The following is a 20,264-nucleotide window of genomic DNA, read 5'->3' as shown; positions in this document are numbered from 1 at the left end:
GTTTTGTGATCCAGTCACCTAATATTTATTTGCCATATTTATCCTTGTAGTGTCTACATGAAAATTGAGAAAGCCAGGTGTGTAACACCTATCCACAACACAGTTTCTGCCAAAGCAACTTACACTTGAACGAGACCAAGAAAGACAAGGTAGAGATAAATGTGACACTGAGATGTGACAAGTGTCCAACTGAGTTTAGTTTACCTTTTTTTTTTTCTTTTTTTGGGGGGGGGTTACCTTGGTAATGAACAGCTCAGTGGAATGACAAGAGGAGGAAAAAGAGATGGAATGACAGGATGGATATAGGAGGATTCTGAATAATAATTAAAAACCACCACCACCACAACAATAACAGAGGAATTGTTGAGTGGTCTATTGAGCTGTGGTCATGATTTTCTTCAAGTATGCTCCCACATCAGTCAAAATGTTGTGGTTTTTTTCTTTTTTAGAAAAAAAAAAGGGGGGGGGGGGGTTGGGGGGGGCAGAGGGTTACTCCTTGCCAGCTCTTTCGTAGGCCCAGGAAGACAACCTAGGGCACTCACACCATTTCCCAAAAGACAGTTATTTCCTCACAGAAATTATCTGCAATTGGTAGGAATTTAAATGGAGACAGCAAATGGCATCACCTCCAAGTTATTTGTATTCTGCAAAGCCACACAGTCTCCAGAACTAGTGGCTTGATATTTATAATAATAAAGTGAATATGGAATAGTGGATCACAAAGATTTCATGATCCCTAACTTAGATTCTTTGGTAGGAAAAAAATAAAAAATATAAAAATCTAGTCTTCAGGTGCTTTACTAAATTCCAAATCTGGAGTCTGACCAAGTTTGGAGTCTGGCCTCCCCAAACTCAAATGACATTGATGTAAATTTGGAGAAAGTATTTCTTTTAGTAGACTCACTCTGGATTGGGAACAGAATCTGTCTGAAGAAACAGTGTGTCTAAACCCACATGCATCAGTTCCCAAAACTCTTGAAGAGAAAAAAAAAAAAGTTTTCTGATACTTCATTTGCCGTCTTGCTTTTAGCAGTAGAATAAAATCCTACATATCATACCCCTGACAGATGTGGAGTGGTGTGTCTCTACATAAATAGAATTAATTAGATCATTGATTCACAGCAGCTGAAAATCCGGTCCTCTGTTCTACAGCACATGTCAATGTTATTACACAAACAATAAGATTTGCTTAACAAAAATATAACTCTGGTCTTTTCAGGTATCACTGATACTTGATTGTTTCGAGCATTGGCTTTCTGACAGGGTTTGGAATGAAGCCATTTTTATTAATTTAGTTATTTTTGCTGATATAAAAGGTCGTCTATCATGTTAATGATGTATCGGTCTGTGGTACCACCGAACAATAATTACAGAATGTTCCTAATAGTAAATCATTTGTCACAATCAGAGCTCACTACAACAACCTTTTGTTGAGCAATAGAATACATTAGGTGAATAGCAATACACCTTTATGCTTACCAATTAAAGGACCCCACACATACAGAATTTACATGAACTTTAGAGTGAAGTATCATGAATTACGAACTGCTGCTTACAAAATCTTGCTAGGTATAGAACTTGCTGCTAATTTTTAACTTGTCAAATCATTTATATGTATCTTTTCAAGTATAATTGGAGTTGCAGACAGATTTCCCAGTCTGTCAAATCAGAAGTGTTTGGAAAATTTCAGAGGATCAAGGACTTTGAAAATAGACACAAATAAATATTTAAAAGACCAGCTAATCTATTCAGAATGCAAATATGTCCTGTCACTCTATTACTCCATTTAGATAGTGATAAAATTTCTTCTTGTTTTATCCATTTGGTAAAAACTGCAAAAATAGTTTAGGAAAGACGTTTCCAAGCTTTAACGACAGGTAGTAGTAGTACCCAAAAGACTGATGGTTAGCTGTGGAGAGTAATTTGATCACACCCTGTTGGAGTGTCCTTTATTTCCAGCTGCTGAATGTCATTAACGTACAGCAATAAACTGAAGCAGAAACTTTTAGTACTTTCTTATTTTGCCACACAAAGATACGTAATGAAGGAGCTGCTTCATGAATTAGTGCACCTTAAAATGGATATCAAACCAGAAATAATAATTCCTGGATTTTAATATTCCCTCCACATGATTTTAAGGGCCCAGGCTTTGTAAGTTCAATAATCACGTCCTTCTCTTCACCCCTTAATACCCCGCAGAACAGAAAGGCTATAGCTGTCACCAGTGCTATGCCTATTAAGAACCATTAAAGTCTTGACCACATGAGCCCAGTAGTGCCTAGATTAGACAGATTAAACCAAACCTGAAAATAGATCTTTTTGGATGTTCAGAGGGTTCATTCGCATGTTGCCTCTTGCAGCTACTAGTTTGAGATAGCATGGATTTGACAGAATACTATGAGATATCCTGCTCCCTCCGTGATACTGTCCCAGCTGCTGGAACAAGCCATGCAAAATCTCATGAAAGCATCCATCCTCTCTGGAACTGAAACCCCATCCCACGGTTTCAAGATCCTTACACAGTTTGGATCAGGGTCGTCTACTGATACTTTTCTACCACAAACTGTTGCTCCTTCTACCCCTCATGAGACAGCAGCACACACACACAAACACACACACACAAAAAAAGGAAAAAATAGATGAGCTGCCAAAACAGTGCTGTACTCCACCCATATGCCTCAATTATCTCTCCCAGGCCTCTGCAACACCACACACCACATCAGGAGCAGCAGAGGGACTACCAATGAGTAATTAAACCTCTTATTGCTTTGCATGGCTGAGTAGTTTTCATAACAGCACTGCACAAAACTTGAGATTCACAGATTTTTATATAAGCTCCTCAACGTTTCTACTTGCCTCTCTCTCCTTTTTTAATTTCAACCGTTAGAATAAACTTTACTGTGAACTGCTGGGAATAAGAGGATTTGAGCAGGCAAATGCTAAGATGATTGTTCATTAAACCCAATGACTTTGAAACTGCCTCTGTGTCAATTAAAATAAAAACTGTCAAATGCTTTAAAAGAGCAGCTTTGTATAATAGGAACTCTGTTGAGTTTATTGGCAAAGAGAGCCATTCCGGGAGGTTATGCAGAGGAAAATAATACGTTGTACTTAGGAATGTTGTACTGGTCTCTCCGATTCATCTTCAGAAAAGAAAATGGTAGCATATATATCAACATACACATGCAGGCTTGCTGGACAGCTAGAGAAAGAGGGGGTTGGCCTTTTACTTTTGTTTTTCCAGCCTTTTTTTTTTTTCCTCCCAAGCTAACAATTAGGATTAATTGTCAACTTATAAACCACCGGGCTTTGTTTTGTTTTGTTTCTAACTGGATGCAGATTTAACACTTCGTATAACTTAAAAATGCCATTTTGTTACAGTAGCCAACCAATCCGACAGGGGATCTTCACGCCTGCGTGTCAAGTGTCAAACATAAAATAGCTGTAAAATGGGACAATAAAAAGCGTGTTACTGTAGGATTCTGACAGCCCCTGCACTTGGCAATTAGAGAGCCTTCATAACAATTAACAAAATTGAAATCACATTGAAGAAACAAGTGTGGGTGGGTAGGATGGACGTGGTGGAAGTGACTTCCTTCTGTAAACACCCTTCTTCTTCTCTGTCTTGTGGCAATACATGTGTGCATGCAGTGGCCATCTCTGGACAATGAGAAAATATATGCAAAGCAAAGAAACCAGGTCCCTATGAAACAAATTATGCTGAGTCCTCAAGAGGGCAGTGACAAGAATGGGGGGAGAAAAATCTCAACAAAAAAAAATTAGAAAATTCAAATGTCTCTCCCCTCATACCCCCACACACCACCCACCCCTCACCGTGTTCTGTCCAGAAGAAAAATCCCTCAGCCGCAATGGTTGTTTTTATTAAATTCTCCTCAATAAAAAGCTCAGGCAGGATTTATTAGGTACTCAGGGCGGACGTTTAGTATTTCGCCAGTTATTAAGTGAAAATCAATAGAAAGCAAAGAAAATGGAAGTCACTGCACTGTTAGCACGCTGTTGTCGCCCAGATATTATGTCGGCTGTCTTGTAGATTCATGACAGACGAAAGCGGCCGGGAGAGAACTCTTTCTGCTTACATTGCAGGAGCCAAAGTGGGGTTATTCATTAGATCAGGCAGCTGGCCAGATGGATTTCCAGTTCAGTTTTACCATTTATCTTAAAAACGCCTGTATCGAGTGAGAAAGAACACTGATATTATGTGATATCGATGGCAGCTTTATGTATCTAAATCAGGATTTATTGTTATTTTGTTCTGAAGACCTTTTTTTCTCAAGAAATACCATTTCACTGGAAGAAAATAATAGCTAAAACCTTGTCAAAGATAACCTTTCATGTTGTTCGTGCACCGCTGGCTGTAAAACAAATAGAACCCAGGGTATAAATAGGTTTAACCACATCCTTACAAATCATTCCCTTTAGGATTTTTTTTTTTTTTTAAATGGTACAAATGTGGGTTTTGGTCATTAGTTGTTTTTCCTGCCAGTAATTTAGTTATAAATAACGTCAGCATTTGTTTTAATTGCATTAAGAAACACTAGAAGTTTTATGCCTCTGGAAGGCCAGAGCAGAAGGTTTTTTTCAGTGGGTGGGTTTGAGGAGGAATTTTTTTGGATTTTTTTTTTTTTGATGATGATTTTTTTTCCCTTTTTCTTTTTTTAAAGCCTCCCTCTCTGTTACCAAACTTTTCACCCAGATCATCACAACAGAAGCAACAACAGCTGTTCTACCATAAAAAAATGTGTTTTTAAGAGAGAGGACCAGATCTCTGAAAGATATTAGCTCCTGCTCAGGCATCTATAGGAAAAGTGCAGCTTTTCAGAAGTTCTCAACATTCAGCAAGTTCCGCTTTCTCCAGATCGTGTAACCCTTTTGCAGCCAGGATTGATTTATTCTTGCCCTAATCAGGAACGCTGTGCTGCTTGGGCCTGAAGCCTGTGAGGCCTTGGCCTGAGCCCTGTGAAGCCTCACCCAGAGGCCTGTGAAGCCTCGCCCCCCTCACAGACGTGATCAAAAGGGCTGTGGCATCAAACATGTCTTACCTTCTTAAAACAGTAAGGGGCTTATTTTGAACCACATGTAAATAGACACTAGCTTCAGCAGTCTCTGGCAATAGACACTAGATTCAGCAGTCTCTGGCTCTGAAACTGTTGATAATGTCAGGTCTGATGAACAGTGCAGACACACCATGGCTAGGTGGCGTCAATGCTGGCATGTTTTACTGTGTGTTTTGCTTGTTGGTCCACAAATAAACCTTTGCACTCAATAACCTAATACCACAGCTATCAAAAATAGAATAAAAGACATTATGATAGGGATGTTGAAGATGTGGATTAGTGGGCATCTGTGACTGAAAAAGGCCCAATGGGACATGAGAAGCATCTTGAGGGATCAGTCACCTCCATGGCTCAGGCCATCTTTCTACACCAATGCTTTTCATTTCCTCTTCACCATCCAACATATTTAATATGTTTAACTCTGAGTGAACAGTGAGTTCTACTAATCTAGGTCCATCTCTGACGATGTCAGGATCACCCATGTTCTAGCTGGGCTCTGCCCCTACCAGAGTCTCTTTAAAATGTGTTCGTCATGACTCAAGCAGCAATTTCAAACCACAACTTTTAGTCAGTTGTCCTTCAAAGGCTGTGAAGCCTGTAGAGCACCGGAAAAAATAAAAAAGCCACTTTGAATCAGGCAGATACATACAAGAGGACTTACAATGTTGTAAATAGCATCACAGCCCTGGCAGGAAGAAGCAGAGTGCATTGCTTTTACAGTTTTTTCCTCTTTTCCTTCTGAGAGTGTCAGCCTGTCACCATTTCACTGACGTGCTGGACAGTTTCCCCTAGTTGTGATATTTTTCTAGGATCTCTGAGTTTTTAGATTCCCTTTGAATCCACTGTACCACGGAAGAGGAAACCATTGTATCTAGGATGGAGTTACACATGCATGCTCTTCCCCTACCAATAGTTCATCTATTGTTATCCTGAAAAATCCTTTGATTTAACACCAAAACCTGACCACCCCCACTGAAGCTGCTTAGAGAGGTAGCCATAAAAGCAAAGGATTTTTCCCAGCCACAAAGTTCTTCTTCCTTCTTTCAGAAAAGATTTTGAATGCAATGTGGAGAAAGCTTTTAATTGCTGTGAATATTAATTTTTTTCAGTGCAGTAAGACTCATTCTTGCTAGAACATCTCTCGGAGTCACTTACAGACAAACCAGATGTGGTGTAAATGTATTGCTAGTGAAGAACCCTTAAACTCTCTGTATTGGTGACCATTAAATTTTTAAAAACTAAAAAAATATTTTTTTTCAAAAACAACTTTTCACCTAGCAAATTAGATGCTGTTCCTCAGATCCACCCAAAGCATTTACAAGATGCAGGAATATCTGAATGCAAGCAAAGGAAACAAAAACATACTTTGTTAGACACTTGCATATAATTTTGCTAGAGACCCTGTTTGAAGTCCCCACTGATAAATAGACAAAGCAGAGACACGAATCTTAGGATCCTATATACGAGGTGAAAGCTCTACAGCAGTTATGATAGCTTCAGATTTTATATAAAAGTATAGGTACTGTTTTGATGCAGCTCTGGAAAATGTTTCTTTGTTTATTCATAGTCATCATCATTCAAAATACATTTCTAACTACCGAAGTTTCACAAAATAAAACAAATACCAGCATATCTCTAGACAATGAAGAAATGGAACTGTGTTTAAATCTCTATTTTGCTTAATTTAATTCAGAGACTTGAATTTCTTCCTCACAGGGTTCCCAGATGAGTTTAACAACCAGAAGATATTAGTTACTCTGTGGTGGAACACAGAGCTAAACTTTTGACCAAAGAGACCTGCAATTGTAGAATAACTCCTGAGGTAACTTTTAAATGTAATTGTGTGGTTTATCAAAACATTTCAACATTCAAAAATTATTTTTGTTTTGTTACAAAAAAAAATCTTTTTTTTTTTTTCTTTCTATCTACTTCCAGTGTCTTCTGGTTGGTAATGGCACTGGTAATTCTGTGGCTGTGTATAACAAACTGAGCCATTTTTGTCACAGAACAATGATTTGCACAGATGTGTTTTATATCTAGTGACTTTCTACTCCCTCTCTCTCTCTCTCATCTGCTTTTAAAATGCCACATTTGTATTGAAGATATGAAAAACAGAACTTATTCCACTTAGGTCAAGGTGGAAAAGTCATGCTTCCCTGGAAAGATATTACATATATATATTTAAAAAAAAAAAAAAGTTTTTAGTAGCAAAATATGCAAATCAGATATTTTCCAGTATTTTGCAGCTTCCTGTGCCCCAGTGTTGAGCCCTGCTCACCTCCATGTAATAGGCAATCCCCAGAGCTATGCCTTCTTCCATCTGATGCCATCTTTATAGGCTCTCCACATGGGACATCAGTCCCAGAGCAGATCAAAGAAATGGCATTTCTCCAAGTAGAACTTGAAATGAGATGAAGTTTTCTTCCCCCTGACTCCACCTTCTCCAAGCCAGCATACTCAGTAGTTTTCTCAGTGAGAACATTAAAAAAATACTAACACCTGAATTGATTAGATCAAGGCTTGCTTTTTTTTTTTTTTTTTGAGAATTGTTAATAAAATCACACTTCTAAAAAGAAAAAAAACACAGGATGGAATGTAAATGCTGCACTAATTTAATTACACTTTGGCGCTGGGAGACACTAATGTAAATATTCTGGTGAGTAGGCCTAAGACACTTGAAGTAATTACTTAAAGGCTTCCTTTCAAAGAATCTCCCCCTTTTTATTAAATGCCTTTTAACATTAGCACTTTCTTCCTGACAAATTAAATGAAATTTCATTACTCTCCCTGACTTAATGGCATGAGGCTGCCTGCTGCAAGTGCAAGTTAACCCTCTCTGGACAGAAGACACAGAGTTTGTGTATTCTGGTTGTTTTCGGGTGTCACCACAGAGCCTGAGCATCCTCCTGGCTGCCCACCATCATCCTCATACTCATCTGCAAGTTTTGCTCTGCACCCCTTATCCCAGAGCATCCCATCTATTGGTCCATGGATGTTTACAGACTAGATCAACTGCTAGGCATGGGATGGTAACCAGCTCTTCAGTTTCTCCAAGTTTAGGGAAGCACAATTTGTGTCTGGGAGCTGAGTCTGTAGGATCCTTAAGAGACATACCTCTAAAATCTAAGTCTTTAGGAGTCTCTTTGTGGAATTAGAAGACATCTAATATCAGATACTTATTTTCATTATTCAGCCTGCTAGCCTAGGATTCCAGCATTAATTGACAGTATAAAACTTCAGAAATATCACAGTTCAGGGACCACAGGCACCTTTAACACCAGTAGGATTTCATGTACTTGCAAAGAGAATTGAGATAGAAGCAATGTTGCTAATCAATACTTATATGAGCAGATTTACTTTTTGATCAAAGTCCACTTCACCAGTCCATTTTGTTACACACATTCCCCCCCCCCAATTTCTCTTTGAATTAAATAAAAGTCAGGTCAGGTAACTCCTGTTTTATTTACATGCCCACATGGCACCCACAAGTCCCATCAGGCCAGCTTCTGGGTAAGGGAACTGGTAACAAACTCTGTGCTGTGCTGTTTATAGACTGTCCCCACAGCAATAGGAGCTGAGCAAAGCTTTTAAAACATCCATGAGAGCCAACACACAATCTGGAAAGTGAAGAAGCAGCAAAACAATAGCCCTCTGTGCCTGACAGTTCCCTGAAGGGAATCACATCATTCGTGTCTCCTAAAATGTCATTCTCAGAGGTGGGCAGCAACCTGGCAGATTGGAACTCAGTCCTCTGAAGGGTTCACCATTGGAGGCTGCAGCAATTTCACCTCTCGACAACTTCTGACGCTGCCAGGTTACCACAGTGGTAGCTGCTATCTGCATGATTTTGCCTCTATCGTTCTGTTTCTTCTTCCCTTCCCCTATAATTTTGAGATTACCAAAGGACCATGTTAAAGTCAGCCAGCCACCAGATGTGCTTCATGTTGACATTTTCTACACTGTACTTTCCTTCTAATTCCTTATCTCTTGAATTACTGCCACGCCAGGGTATTGCTGCGTGAGGAGAGGTACAAAGAGAAATATGGACCTTTGCTGTGGAGTTTAGTTTTTGCCTCCAAATGGAACAGATGGAGGGTAGGTGGCTTCAGCTGAACTTCACGGCCACCTCCCCAGCTGAAATCTCTCGGGCAGGGTTAAAGCAAGTCAGCAAGCTTGCACTGTTTCACCCCAGCTGGGAGTCTGGCCTTACATATAAATAGGGAAAAAAAGTTCAGCTGCCATATCCAAATCAATCCTGTCCTGTCCGTTGAAGCTGCCAGCAGCAGAGGAAATTTATGCTAGTTTTAATAATGGCTTTAAAAAAGTTCTTTGATGAAAAATTACCTCTGGGTCTGCCTCTTCTGAGCATGCTTCACCCATAGTACATGAGTTACTGGTGCCAAGTTCCATCTTATCACAGATGTCCTTTTTCAGAACGCGGAGTATTCAGGGCTGAAAAAAAAAAAAAAGGGCCTTGCAAACTCAAGTTCACATGGAACATTTTTTTTGGCAGGGTCCATAGGTCAGCCTATAAAGAAAGAAAATATCTCTGTTTTCTTCTGCAGAGTTATCAGATTTTGAAAAGAGAGCTTTCTCCTCTTGTGAGGTCCAGGTAAAAGTTCACCCATTCTCTGGCTGCTTGCTTCTGACAAACAAAAATTAAGGACCTGAAAATAACTATTTTATCTGAAAAAATGCTAAACATCCCAAAACAAACATTCAGCTGTGCTGCTGCCAAATTCCACAAGTAAGAGAGCTGCAGGCTGAGACAGCTCATGTCTCACTGGGGAATAATGGGTAAAGTTTGGCCAGCTGCCCCTTCCAGGCCTTCAGGGATCCACAATCCAATTGCAGTGTCTTAGCGGATGTGAATTTCAAGGTTACACCTGGGTGTTCAAGGGCAGGGCCAAGTGTAATCGGCACTTAGATCATAGATTAATCTTATTTGCCATCTATTAGGTTTGATTCTTGCTTCCCGCTCTCCCTCCCTAAAGCCAGGATTATTGTGATAGTTTAAGATAATGGATTCTAACGGAAGAAAGGTCACGCAGGCATTGAGATTTGGAACCTTAAGATAATATGATTAATCTAAAAGCTTCTTTCTGAAAGGGGAGGGGATACTCTCATATGTTTAATTGAGGGGAGAGAGTGAGAGAGAGGGAGGGAGAGAGGGATGGAATTAGCAACATGAAAGGAGGAGTGAAGGACCCTACTTTTTGTCAACTGCAATTAATGGACACAGTAAGGAAACATTTTTCATTCATTTTCAAACTGATAAACCAGATTCTTATTTTTTTTATCCCTAAAAGTGATGGTGATTCTATTTTTAGATTTTTATTGAAAATCATTAATTGCTAATAAATATGCATATTGATTTTCATGGTAACATACATGACAAATGTAAACCATCTGGTGCACACAGACATATACGTACAAATTCATACACGGAGGGATGGAAATTGCTATATAAATGAGATATTCTAGTATCAGGTGCTTGGCTTTTATGGGTACTGTAAGAAAACTCTACAATAGAGAAATAGGTTGTAATAAGTTTATAGTAGTAGCCAAAATGTTCTGGGGACTGTGGAAAGAGACTCACTGTCCCAAAGAACCTGCAATACTATATTGCTGTGCAGTATTACATAATAAAACCTTTCCTTAGTTATTTATACTGCCTGAGATTATCAGATAAAGGAATTTGAGAACAAAGAAATAGTCCCTTTGTTATTTCTGCTGTTTATTTACTTGGGCATTTGGATAAACAAACGTAAAAAAAAAAATCATTTCCTTATGGTCTGAACATGTTGTTCCAATACCACCAGAATTTTTAAAAACATTGTTGAAAAATGTCTGTCATATTTCTATTTCATTTTTAAATCATAAAAATATTTCTTTTAAGATTTATAAACAACCACCATACACCAATAAATATGTTACAGGCACAAATCAGAAATGTTATTAACAACCCTTTAAGTATGATGACCCTGGCCACCCTCTGACTAAAAATAATAAAATGCAAATAATTTTAACCGACTCCTGCCTTTGACATCTTTTCGGTGCTCAAGTTCAAATGCCAGCCTTTCCTTGCTGATCGCAGGGACAAGAATTCTTTTCCCAGACAAAAAAAAAATAAAAATAAAAAAAAGGGATGTACACACAACTTTGATCCTACTATACAGTGTTTTATGCAACCAAGTAAAAATCGTAGGTGTATGGAAGAAGATCTCTAGATTTGGGAATGTTGCATTATTTCCTTCTTGCAGAGAACCAGTTGTTTTATTCTGGATGGTTTCTACTGCATAGATTTAGAAATCGTCAGTTGTAGGCTACTCGAGTCTCTGTGGACAAGCCCCAGAACTCAAGCAGCCTAAAATGCACCCAACTGCTTTTAGACCAGATGCGTATCCCCGGCGTTCACTTTTCATGGGGTGCCTCTATTATCTGGAGAAAATCATGCTGCCACTACTGCCCCTGTGAGGACATAGGCAGTTAGCATGCATCGCAAGGAGCCTCTCATTTTAATCCTCTCTTTTCATGACCAGTTTTGTCCCTTTCCGCAATATATCCTCTCAGATTCTACAAGAAAAGAAGGGCAGAAGAATTTCCTTTCTCCCTGACCTTGCAGTCTAACTAAGAGCTACTGGCAAGATTATTCCTAGAAACTCAAGAACCAAACCAAGTGTTACTGCTGCCGTGGCTGAAGGGTAATGTAATTAGAACTTGAGCTACGACTGCTTAATACAACCTGTAATAATAATATATGTCTATCATCATTCAGAGCTATTCTAAGACTCGGAGCAGTATTAAAAGCCATAGGAAATAATTAGTAGTGAAGAGGAATCATGAGTTGCAGGGTGCAGTATTCACACAAGAACCAGCTGCAGATGGCTTTAAAAATGACTGTCTCCAACATATGCCATCACTGCAAGATCATCTATGGATAAGTTAATATAAGGAAAGATAAAATCTCAGGAATGGATTAGGCTATATATTAAGCTATATAATTCTGCGGATCACTGAGGTTAGGACATTAAGCTGAAGGTGGAGTGAGAGAGGATGGAGCACTTAAGAGCTGAAAGTGGGTATGCACAAGTCAATTGGTTGCTGCAGTTTTCACACTCATTTGGTGAAAATGCAAATATTTACCAGCTTACATTGCCCTATAAAGTATTTCAGGATATCATACAGAGCAGGAAATAGAGACAGATTCTCCAGACCGTTACAGCAGCGAGAGTGGGTGAAGCTGTTGGGTAGACATAGACCTGCAGCTGCAGAGGGTTTCTATACCCTTTTTGGGGGGGAGACTGAGCAGGAATAGGTGGGTTAATTACAGCTAGCGATGGACAGACACACAGATCAGTCAGGAATTCAGAGTCCTTATGATATACTTTGCAAGGAGCCATATTAATGCACAGTTAATTGTGCATGAAAAATTTGAGAGCCTCTATGTTGTTCATTACAGTTCTAATTTCCCTCCACAGGAGTGTCATATTTTTGATGGCATTTTAGCCACGTTGTCATTACATCCTTCTCAGAGACTGCATTCAGAGAATAAATGCTGATTATAGAAAAATAAACAAGTAGGCTAATACACATTTAAAAAAATAAAGAATTGCTCTAAGAAGGTGAAAAAAGGGAAACAAGGCATTAAAAATTCATTGCTTTGGACTGGAGGGCACAATCATCTGAAAACTTGACTGGGAAGACCAGACATTTAAAAGCATATGTTGAACCTCAACTTCACAGGCAGTCCCACTGACCTCAGCATAAAGGTAAAAGTTCAGGCCCATTTTGTTTTGTCAAATTTTGGTGGCTTTGAGGAAAGTGGCCTTCACTCATCTCCCAGAGAATAAGGCCTTGTGTTTCTAGAGGAGGGTGTTTCAGCAGCTGACTTTGAGCTTCAAGTTCAGACAGCCCCAAAGGTTCAAAAGAAAAATATTAAAATGTCTTTTATTTTGCTTTCCTCCCCAATACAGTTTTTTCAGAATTTGGGACCTGTAGATCTCCACTGGGAGGTCACTTGGTTAAAGAGACACAGAGGGGCCTGTGATGTGACATTCAGAAAAAGGCCTATCTCAGTGGAGCAGCACCAGCAAAACCCCAGGCAGAAGTTTTGCCCGTTGGTAGAAAAGATACAAATACTTCCCATGAGAGGGGTCTGTGATGCTACCCAGAAACACATTAACACCTGATAAACAACTGGGTACTCTGTTATTCCCACCCTCATAGCACAACCAAAACTTTTTACCTCTAACGGCCTAACATGCATACGGCTCCTAAACAGATATCAAAACTAGAAAAGATTTCAAGATGGAAATTACTGGAATAAGTTAATTTATTTTTCACTCAAAAAAAAAAAAAGGAAAAAAAAATGTCCCTGTTTAGGACAGCTTTTTCCCTTTCTTATTTAAATCTATAGGGTGCTCTATCATCTGGGACCCAGTGGGCAGCACAGACATCTATGAGCTCCCTGTAAAAGATTTCTTTGCTACCCAATGCAAACCAGAGGTGTACATGGAAATATTGGTCCCCATTTCTTCTCATTCCCACAGATCTGAATCTTTAAAAACTACTATCACAGGACAACTGCCTGGATGCTTTCAATCAATTTAGTGGATGATGTCTTAAGAGAATATTTCCTCGCTCCTCCCTCTTTCAACCACTGGGCTGTGTGTGTTTTTCACCTTCTTTGGAAGTAGTTGTCAGTTCTCTTGAGCCTCTCCAGAGAAAAAAGCTTCTGCCTAATATATGATGTGCTTATTCATCCCAGACGTAGGGCATATCATTCTCAAATGACTGACAAGCGTTCTAAAATGAAGAGAGCTTGAAGTGTGCTCTAATAGTGATGGGAAGCATTTCTAGTCAAACATAAAGCAAATTAATGTGAGCCCCCACTGCACCTTTAATCTGGAAATGTCATAAAGTAATAAGCAGAGTGACCCTGACAATGTCTAAGGTTGGATTTCAATAGATTTACATTTTAAAGGGCAACTACATATTTTTAAGTAGTTGGGGCCCAAATTCAGAGCCCCTCTTCCACCAGTGCAAATCTGGAGGGACTCCATTGACTTCAGGTACAACAGAGATCAGAGGATGATCTTATTTTATAAGCCTTTACGACAAGAATGCTCATCTCTAAATCAGCCTCCAGCTCCCCCACCTAAAAAAAAAAAAAATCTAATCCCTTCAATTTCTCTCATTAACTTAAGAAGGGGCAGACTCTTGCCTGCATGTCTCATTTCAAAGTAGTTTCATTAGAAGTATATTTAATTAACACACCCTTTTGATTAGCATTCAGAATGAAAAGCTGTTTTGCACAGCTCCCAAACCAGAAGACTCAATAATACAGACAAAAAAGAATAGGCCACAGGTCATACCCCAGTGTAGAATTAGCAGTTTTCTTCCAAAAACAGAATATGAATCCAGACGTGATTTTCCTGTTACTGTAGCAATACTATATTTTCCAGGTAAATAAATAATAAATAAATATACGAAATGCCCAAAGCAATCACATTTGAAGAAATTCTTTAAATTATCTAACCCACACACAAACATATACATGTTGAGAAGCGCAGTCCTCCATCTCTTTTCTCCATCAGTCTTGTTTAGAACCCTTTTTCTACCTCCTAATTAAGATGGAGGAGTCCAAGAAACCCTAACTAGATTCAATATTTTTTTGAGCTAATTAGGAGGCCCAAAGGGGTGAACATTGATGATGAAGAGCAAGTGGCATAAAGTGTCTCAGAGCTCTGCATTATCTGACAACATTTCCTGATGGAGAAAAATGCACTTGGTGGGAGAAAGACTATGTGCACTGGGGCAACCAGCGGCTATCTTCACAGTGTTTATTTATATTTGCATTGTCTTCATGACCTATGCCAGGGTCAGCCTAAAAGAGCTGGTAGAGAAAAGCTGAGGTCCTCTGTTGAAGTCTGCTTCCACCCTGGTGATTCTGCTGCATGTTATTTGGAGCCATCCCTGACTGTAGGACATGACACTGGAGAAAAATTTCTTTAAGCAACACTTGGGCATCCTCTCTGAGTGAATGCATTGTTTTTCTCCTAATGGGAACCCAAAGTGAATTAACGTGAATGCACTTGTGGCTCAGAAAACTAAAGTCTAGGAACAAAACAAGGATCAAAGCAAAATGACCACATTGCCTCACAGTTCCATCTCCTGCAGGAGCAGAGCTCTGCTGTAAGAGAGATTCCCATGCTCATGGAATGGAAACTCAGGAAGCATTAAAAAGTTAATACAATTCAACAATTTACACCAAGATTTCATATTAAAGACATCTATTTACTTCTATGCTAAAAAAAAAAAAAAAGTATTTTTGCATTACTCTACTACTCTACCTGCCATTTTCTCTAAAACACAGAAACTTATCAAGAAAAGACTGAAAGAAAAAGGGAAAACAAGGCATCAAGTAACAGGCATATTGTTGTATTTGTGTGCTTTCATTCAACACAGGATTATATTTCATTTTGAATCATTCCAGAGTTCGGAAAGAAAGAGAGGGAAGGAAGGAGGGAAGGGACATTGGGATAATAGGCTTTTTCCTAGGGGTCTCAAATAACGACAATTTTACAATATTCATGTAGGTGCATAAACCAGGTGTGGTTTTGCTTCTTGAAATTCCAGTCACTAGTCCCACTTCAGCAAGGAGTGGGAAAGGACGTGGAAAGACAAAGGTGTGCAACTCTTCAGCGGTCCAATGGTTAGAGCTGAGAAAAGGAAGACAGACCCCTTGGCTCACCAGCCACAGACAGGCAATGTAGCCCTGAGGCTGTTGCAAAGCACCCAGTGTTCAAAAGTGTCACGATAACTCCTGTTTAAACCAGCGGGATCTGCAAGAACCACACACCTCTGGAGGGATGGGGGGAAGTCAGGCTCTAAAATGTTATGGTTTCCCCCAATGTAAAATGGGGTTAATCATACATCCCTAACCCACAGGGGTGTCGTGAAGATTGATCAGTTAATGTTTGTACAGAGCTTTGGAAATGTAAAGTGCTATATAAATGCTAAGGATTATTATGTTCCACTCTTTCTCTGCAGCTGAACCCTTTGGGGAAAAGGAAGAAAAATCTATTAAAAAGTGCGACTTGCATTTTATATTTCTGTTTCTTTTTCTCTTCCTTGATGCTTTTAGTAACTTGGGTGAAGGGGGTGGGGAAGAGTGGAAACCTTCAAAAAGGATTTGAGGGCTCCAGTTCGGATTCCTTTGTCAGTCTCCCTCACCAGCAGCCAACCCCATTTTCATTCATACATATTTAAGGTGAGATCTGACCTCTTTTTAAATATATATATATATATATATATATACACCTGTGGTTAGTGCCTGTGCTCAAACCAGAGCTTCTAATGCATGATTTGTCCCTAGTCTCTGCTCTAATCTCTATGTTGGTACCAAGGCTGCAGGGCTCATCAACCAGATCTGCTTGGGCTTTGATTTACCCTAGTAGTTAGTTACTGGATGATTACCAGAACGAGTTTCACCTTGTGAGATGTCTAGCTCCAATTTGACTCATAGCTGTGAGCCCGAAGTGTAGGTTCCATGGGTAGAAAATACCATTGGAAGATACTCTTAAATTTTAAGTTGGGGAAAGAGAAAAAGCACATGACAGGAATCTGTCCTGCCAAGCCCAAGAGCATCTACAGAGTCACTGAGCCAAATAATTTCTGTCCTCTCATGCAAGTTAATATCCAAAGAAGCCTTGTCCTAAAGCTAAAGCTCCTGTCTGCCATAATAAAACTTTTAAACCATGCAAACACATGGTGGCCGTAGGTATGGATGAATTGTGCGATTACTCTGGGCACACCCTACAAGAGGTATGACTCCTTCCTAAAGATAACGCACCACAAAAACGCAGCATCTCCCCCACCTTCATATACAGTGAACATTTCTTTGCACACACAGCCCCATACATATGCAAACCACCTCATCCTCTCCCAGCCATTCTGCTACTTTGGATTAGACCTTTAATACACTGAAACCAGTGGAAAGATTCCCGTTGGTCATCAGTGACTGTAACTGCTTCAGATACAAAGCTGATTAAGTTGCTTATGATCATACATGGATTCAATGATAAACACAAGCAGCTGGCACTCTCGGAACTCTCTCACACACAAGCCCAGGGAAACTCACAGCAAGTATATTACACCTCCTGAAAAATAAATAAATAAGTAAATAAATAAAATAAAGCAATACCAGGATAAGAATTTCCAAATCAGAAAATTATCAGAGTGGGGAACTAAACTCCCATGTGGAAAGGGAAGGGGAAAACTACAACACAAATAGTCTCAATAACACACTTGATTCATACTGATGTCACTGCAACAAGGTTTTAATAAAGGAATGGACCTTTCTTTTAAGCAATACCTCCTCTCAACTAAAATCCTCTGCAAGTAAGAGCTTTATTATCTCCAATTTCTTGGCAGTCACCAGAGGAAAGGTCACTTAATAAAGTGCATTTATTCCTCATTGCAGGAAAACAATATGTCATCCCTGTGTTCATTATTTACCAAATTGTCTTCATTTTTTTCTTCACCTGCTGGGCTTTTGGCTATAAAAATAAATAATATTATAAAACTAAGCCAGATATTTTCAGGAAGGATCAGAATTTGTCAAACAAGCTCAGTTCATAGAGAGTGAGAGAGTGAAAGTCAGAGTGATGGTGCTAAATGATTCATCCTCAGGAAAAGATATACAGTTAGAAATGCAGACTGGAAGAGGACTGAGTTTAAGTAAGCTGAGAAAGTCATAAACTGTGAGCGTAAGCAGTGGTAGTAGCTCAAAATGCACGACAGATAAAGACTGAAAAAGTTTTAAAAACGAGAAAAAAAGACTTTTTAAAATCTGAATCATTGCATCATTCTAGGATTTTCTGATCTCGTGATAATGAAACACTTGACCAAAGAAAAATTAAGATCTGAATTTTCTTGTTCAGGACTGGAGTCCAAATTTTCAATTAACCTAACACCTCATTGAAAATAAAAAAGGTAAAAATCTCCAAGATTATTACAGATTGCAGGATCTTTGAAGACTGTACCTAAGAGCACAAATACTCAACAGGTTTTGGGATGTAAGCTCCGCAGGCATTTCTCAAAAAAACTCACACATCACAGATTTGTACATTCAGCACTGCAGTTCTCATCACAGCATTTTCCTCCCCCAGTCTCTCAGTTTCACCTGTGTATATCCACAGTCTTAAGAAGAATGAAGTAACTCAAGGTAAAGCTAGGATGAGGTTTAAAATATTACATATCGCAACACTATTTTTTTCAGCTAGCATTGAATTTTTATCCTCAGCATTTTTCAAGCAACTCTAGACAGAACTAATAGGATATGCGTCTACCACATCTGCGACTTTTTAATTTGTGTATGTTGCATCCTACTTCCCTTCTCTCCATCTGCTTGTTGTCTTTTTAAGCTACGATGGTGCAGCGAGTCTTACACGTGGACACTATGGGGACAGAGTCTGTCTGCCTGCATCCCTTTCCAAGTCAAAGCCCTGTTCTCCAGAAAAGGGATACGTTCTTCCATCCTTCTCAGTGCCAAACACCATGGCACTAAAATGTAGGGCTAGAGTGAGATTTCGTGATAAGGCGTAATTTAAAATACACCAGCATCCCTGTGATGCAGTAAAAGGCTAGAGGTACCACGTATTTCTGTCTTGATTTTAAACAGTTGGGCTGGCGAAACCCTGCTTTTGTACACAGAATATCTACTGCCAGGCTATGCAGCATGGGTGGAAGTTAGGGGAGCACCCTCAGTGCAAAACCAAGCCTTTAGGGGGTTAATGTGCCATCTTAAATAACTCCTTTGGTTGAAGTTTACTAAATCCAGCCAGCAGATTGTCTGATTGCTAATAGGATTTCCAGTGTAATATCTCCTTGTAAACAAAATACTGCACTTATCTGCTGGACATCTAAGTTGCATGCATGTGTGCGTGTGTGCGCATGCATGGCCCTTCGGATTTCTTCCCTGCATTCATTAAACATCAGAAGTAATCCCCTCATGGTGCAGCCAAAAAATAAAATGTGAAAACTGTTTAAAGCAGCCTATAGGATACAAAGCAAAAAAAGCAGGTCCTTGGAATAAAATGTATTAAACTCTTCAGAAAACATTTAAAGACTTCTCACCTTTTATCCATACTGGGAGCAGTGTTATCTTTCTTTTCCTTCCATCCACCCTTTCCTCTTCTCCCTGCATCCCACAAATACACATAACCTTGTTTTTCTATTTGATCTTGTGCTGTGTGCTCTATGTCCCTATCACATCACAGTGGCCAGTGGCCCTCTGAAGTGTAGCTCATTCTGTCACCCCCAAGCAGGCAGCATTATCAAGCATTTTGTTATCAAAATGGCTCATCATGGTGATCATCACTTCTGACCATCACGGTACTTGCAGGGCGTCCTGTGTTAAGTTATAGTGTGCAGGATTTCTTTAAGCTGCCATGGAAACTAGCACTAATGCTTTATTGTAACATAGAAGGAAGACAGCTGGATTGCTTACTTTTTCCTATTTACTTTTCTTTTATTCCACTAAGCATGTTCATGAGCCTGTTTTCTGTATTTAGTCTCTCTCTGCTTCCAGTAGAGCAAATTACCTGCACAAGTTGATCTGGTCAAGACATATTGTATTATCAGATAATGATCTTTAATATGTCACTGCCATCTTAAGTCTATGTATTTGAAATAGAAACCAGTAATGAGAAAAGCCTCTGTCCCAAGCTTGCTGTAAGACTTACAACATGTAAATCCACAATTATGAAACTAGAAAACTCGTGATATTATCGATATCAGCTAGTGGTACAACCACACCTGTCACTTGCTTGATCCTCATAGGTAACTTCATGCAATTTTTCTTCTGTCTCTTCCCAAATGCTTCTATCTAAAGGATGAGCCCACAACACAAGCAAGCAGCAGCAGAAGCCCATAGTCATGGTGATATTCTGGAAGGATATAGTCATGGGGATAGTTGTTGCTTTTAATCGAGAAACTTTTCCTCCACATCTGAAGGCTTTGTGTTGACAGCAGCTGTAGCAGAGAGAACGTCACTCCCGTAACTTCCAGCTAAAGCATTTGAGCCTCAAGCACCAATATAAAGCCTCCTGAATTTTGCCCAACGCTCGAAGCCATCTAGGATGGAACACCAACAAAAAGCGTTGCTGCTATGAGTTCAGATTT

At 39.4% G+C, this 20,264-nt stretch overlaps 1 long non-coding RNA gene across 2 annotated transcripts in view; it reads right to left on the bottom strand.

The window, feature by feature from the left end:
• Positions 1–473: 473 nt before the first annotated feature.
• LOC136786301 (uncharacterized) overlaps positions 474–20,264 on the bottom strand; it is a 31,955-nt gene continuing 12,164 nt past the window's right edge. Inside the window, exons 3-4 of one of the 2 annotated variants that reach the window (XR_001207365.3) lie at positions 9,420–9,527; positions 474–4,187 (exon numbers count right to left, since the gene is read on the bottom strand). This is a non-coding gene — a long non-coding RNA (uncharacterized lncRNA). Of the gene's footprint in view, positions 4,188–6,405; positions 8,957–9,419; positions 9,528–20,264 lie in introns of those variants that run through there. The other variant, XR_001207363.3, reaches the window with a different exon arrangement.

This window comes from Anser cygnoides, chromosome 11 (assembly GCF_040182565.1).
Source record: "Anser cygnoides isolate HZ-2024a breed goose chromosome 11, Taihu_goose_T2T_genome, whole genome shotgun sequence".
NCBI lineage: Eukaryota > Metazoa > Chordata > Aves > Anseriformes > Anatidae > Anser > Anser cygnoides.
Note: the sequence above shows the minus strand (reverse complement) of the source record. Positions and strands in the feature narration are given on the sequence as shown.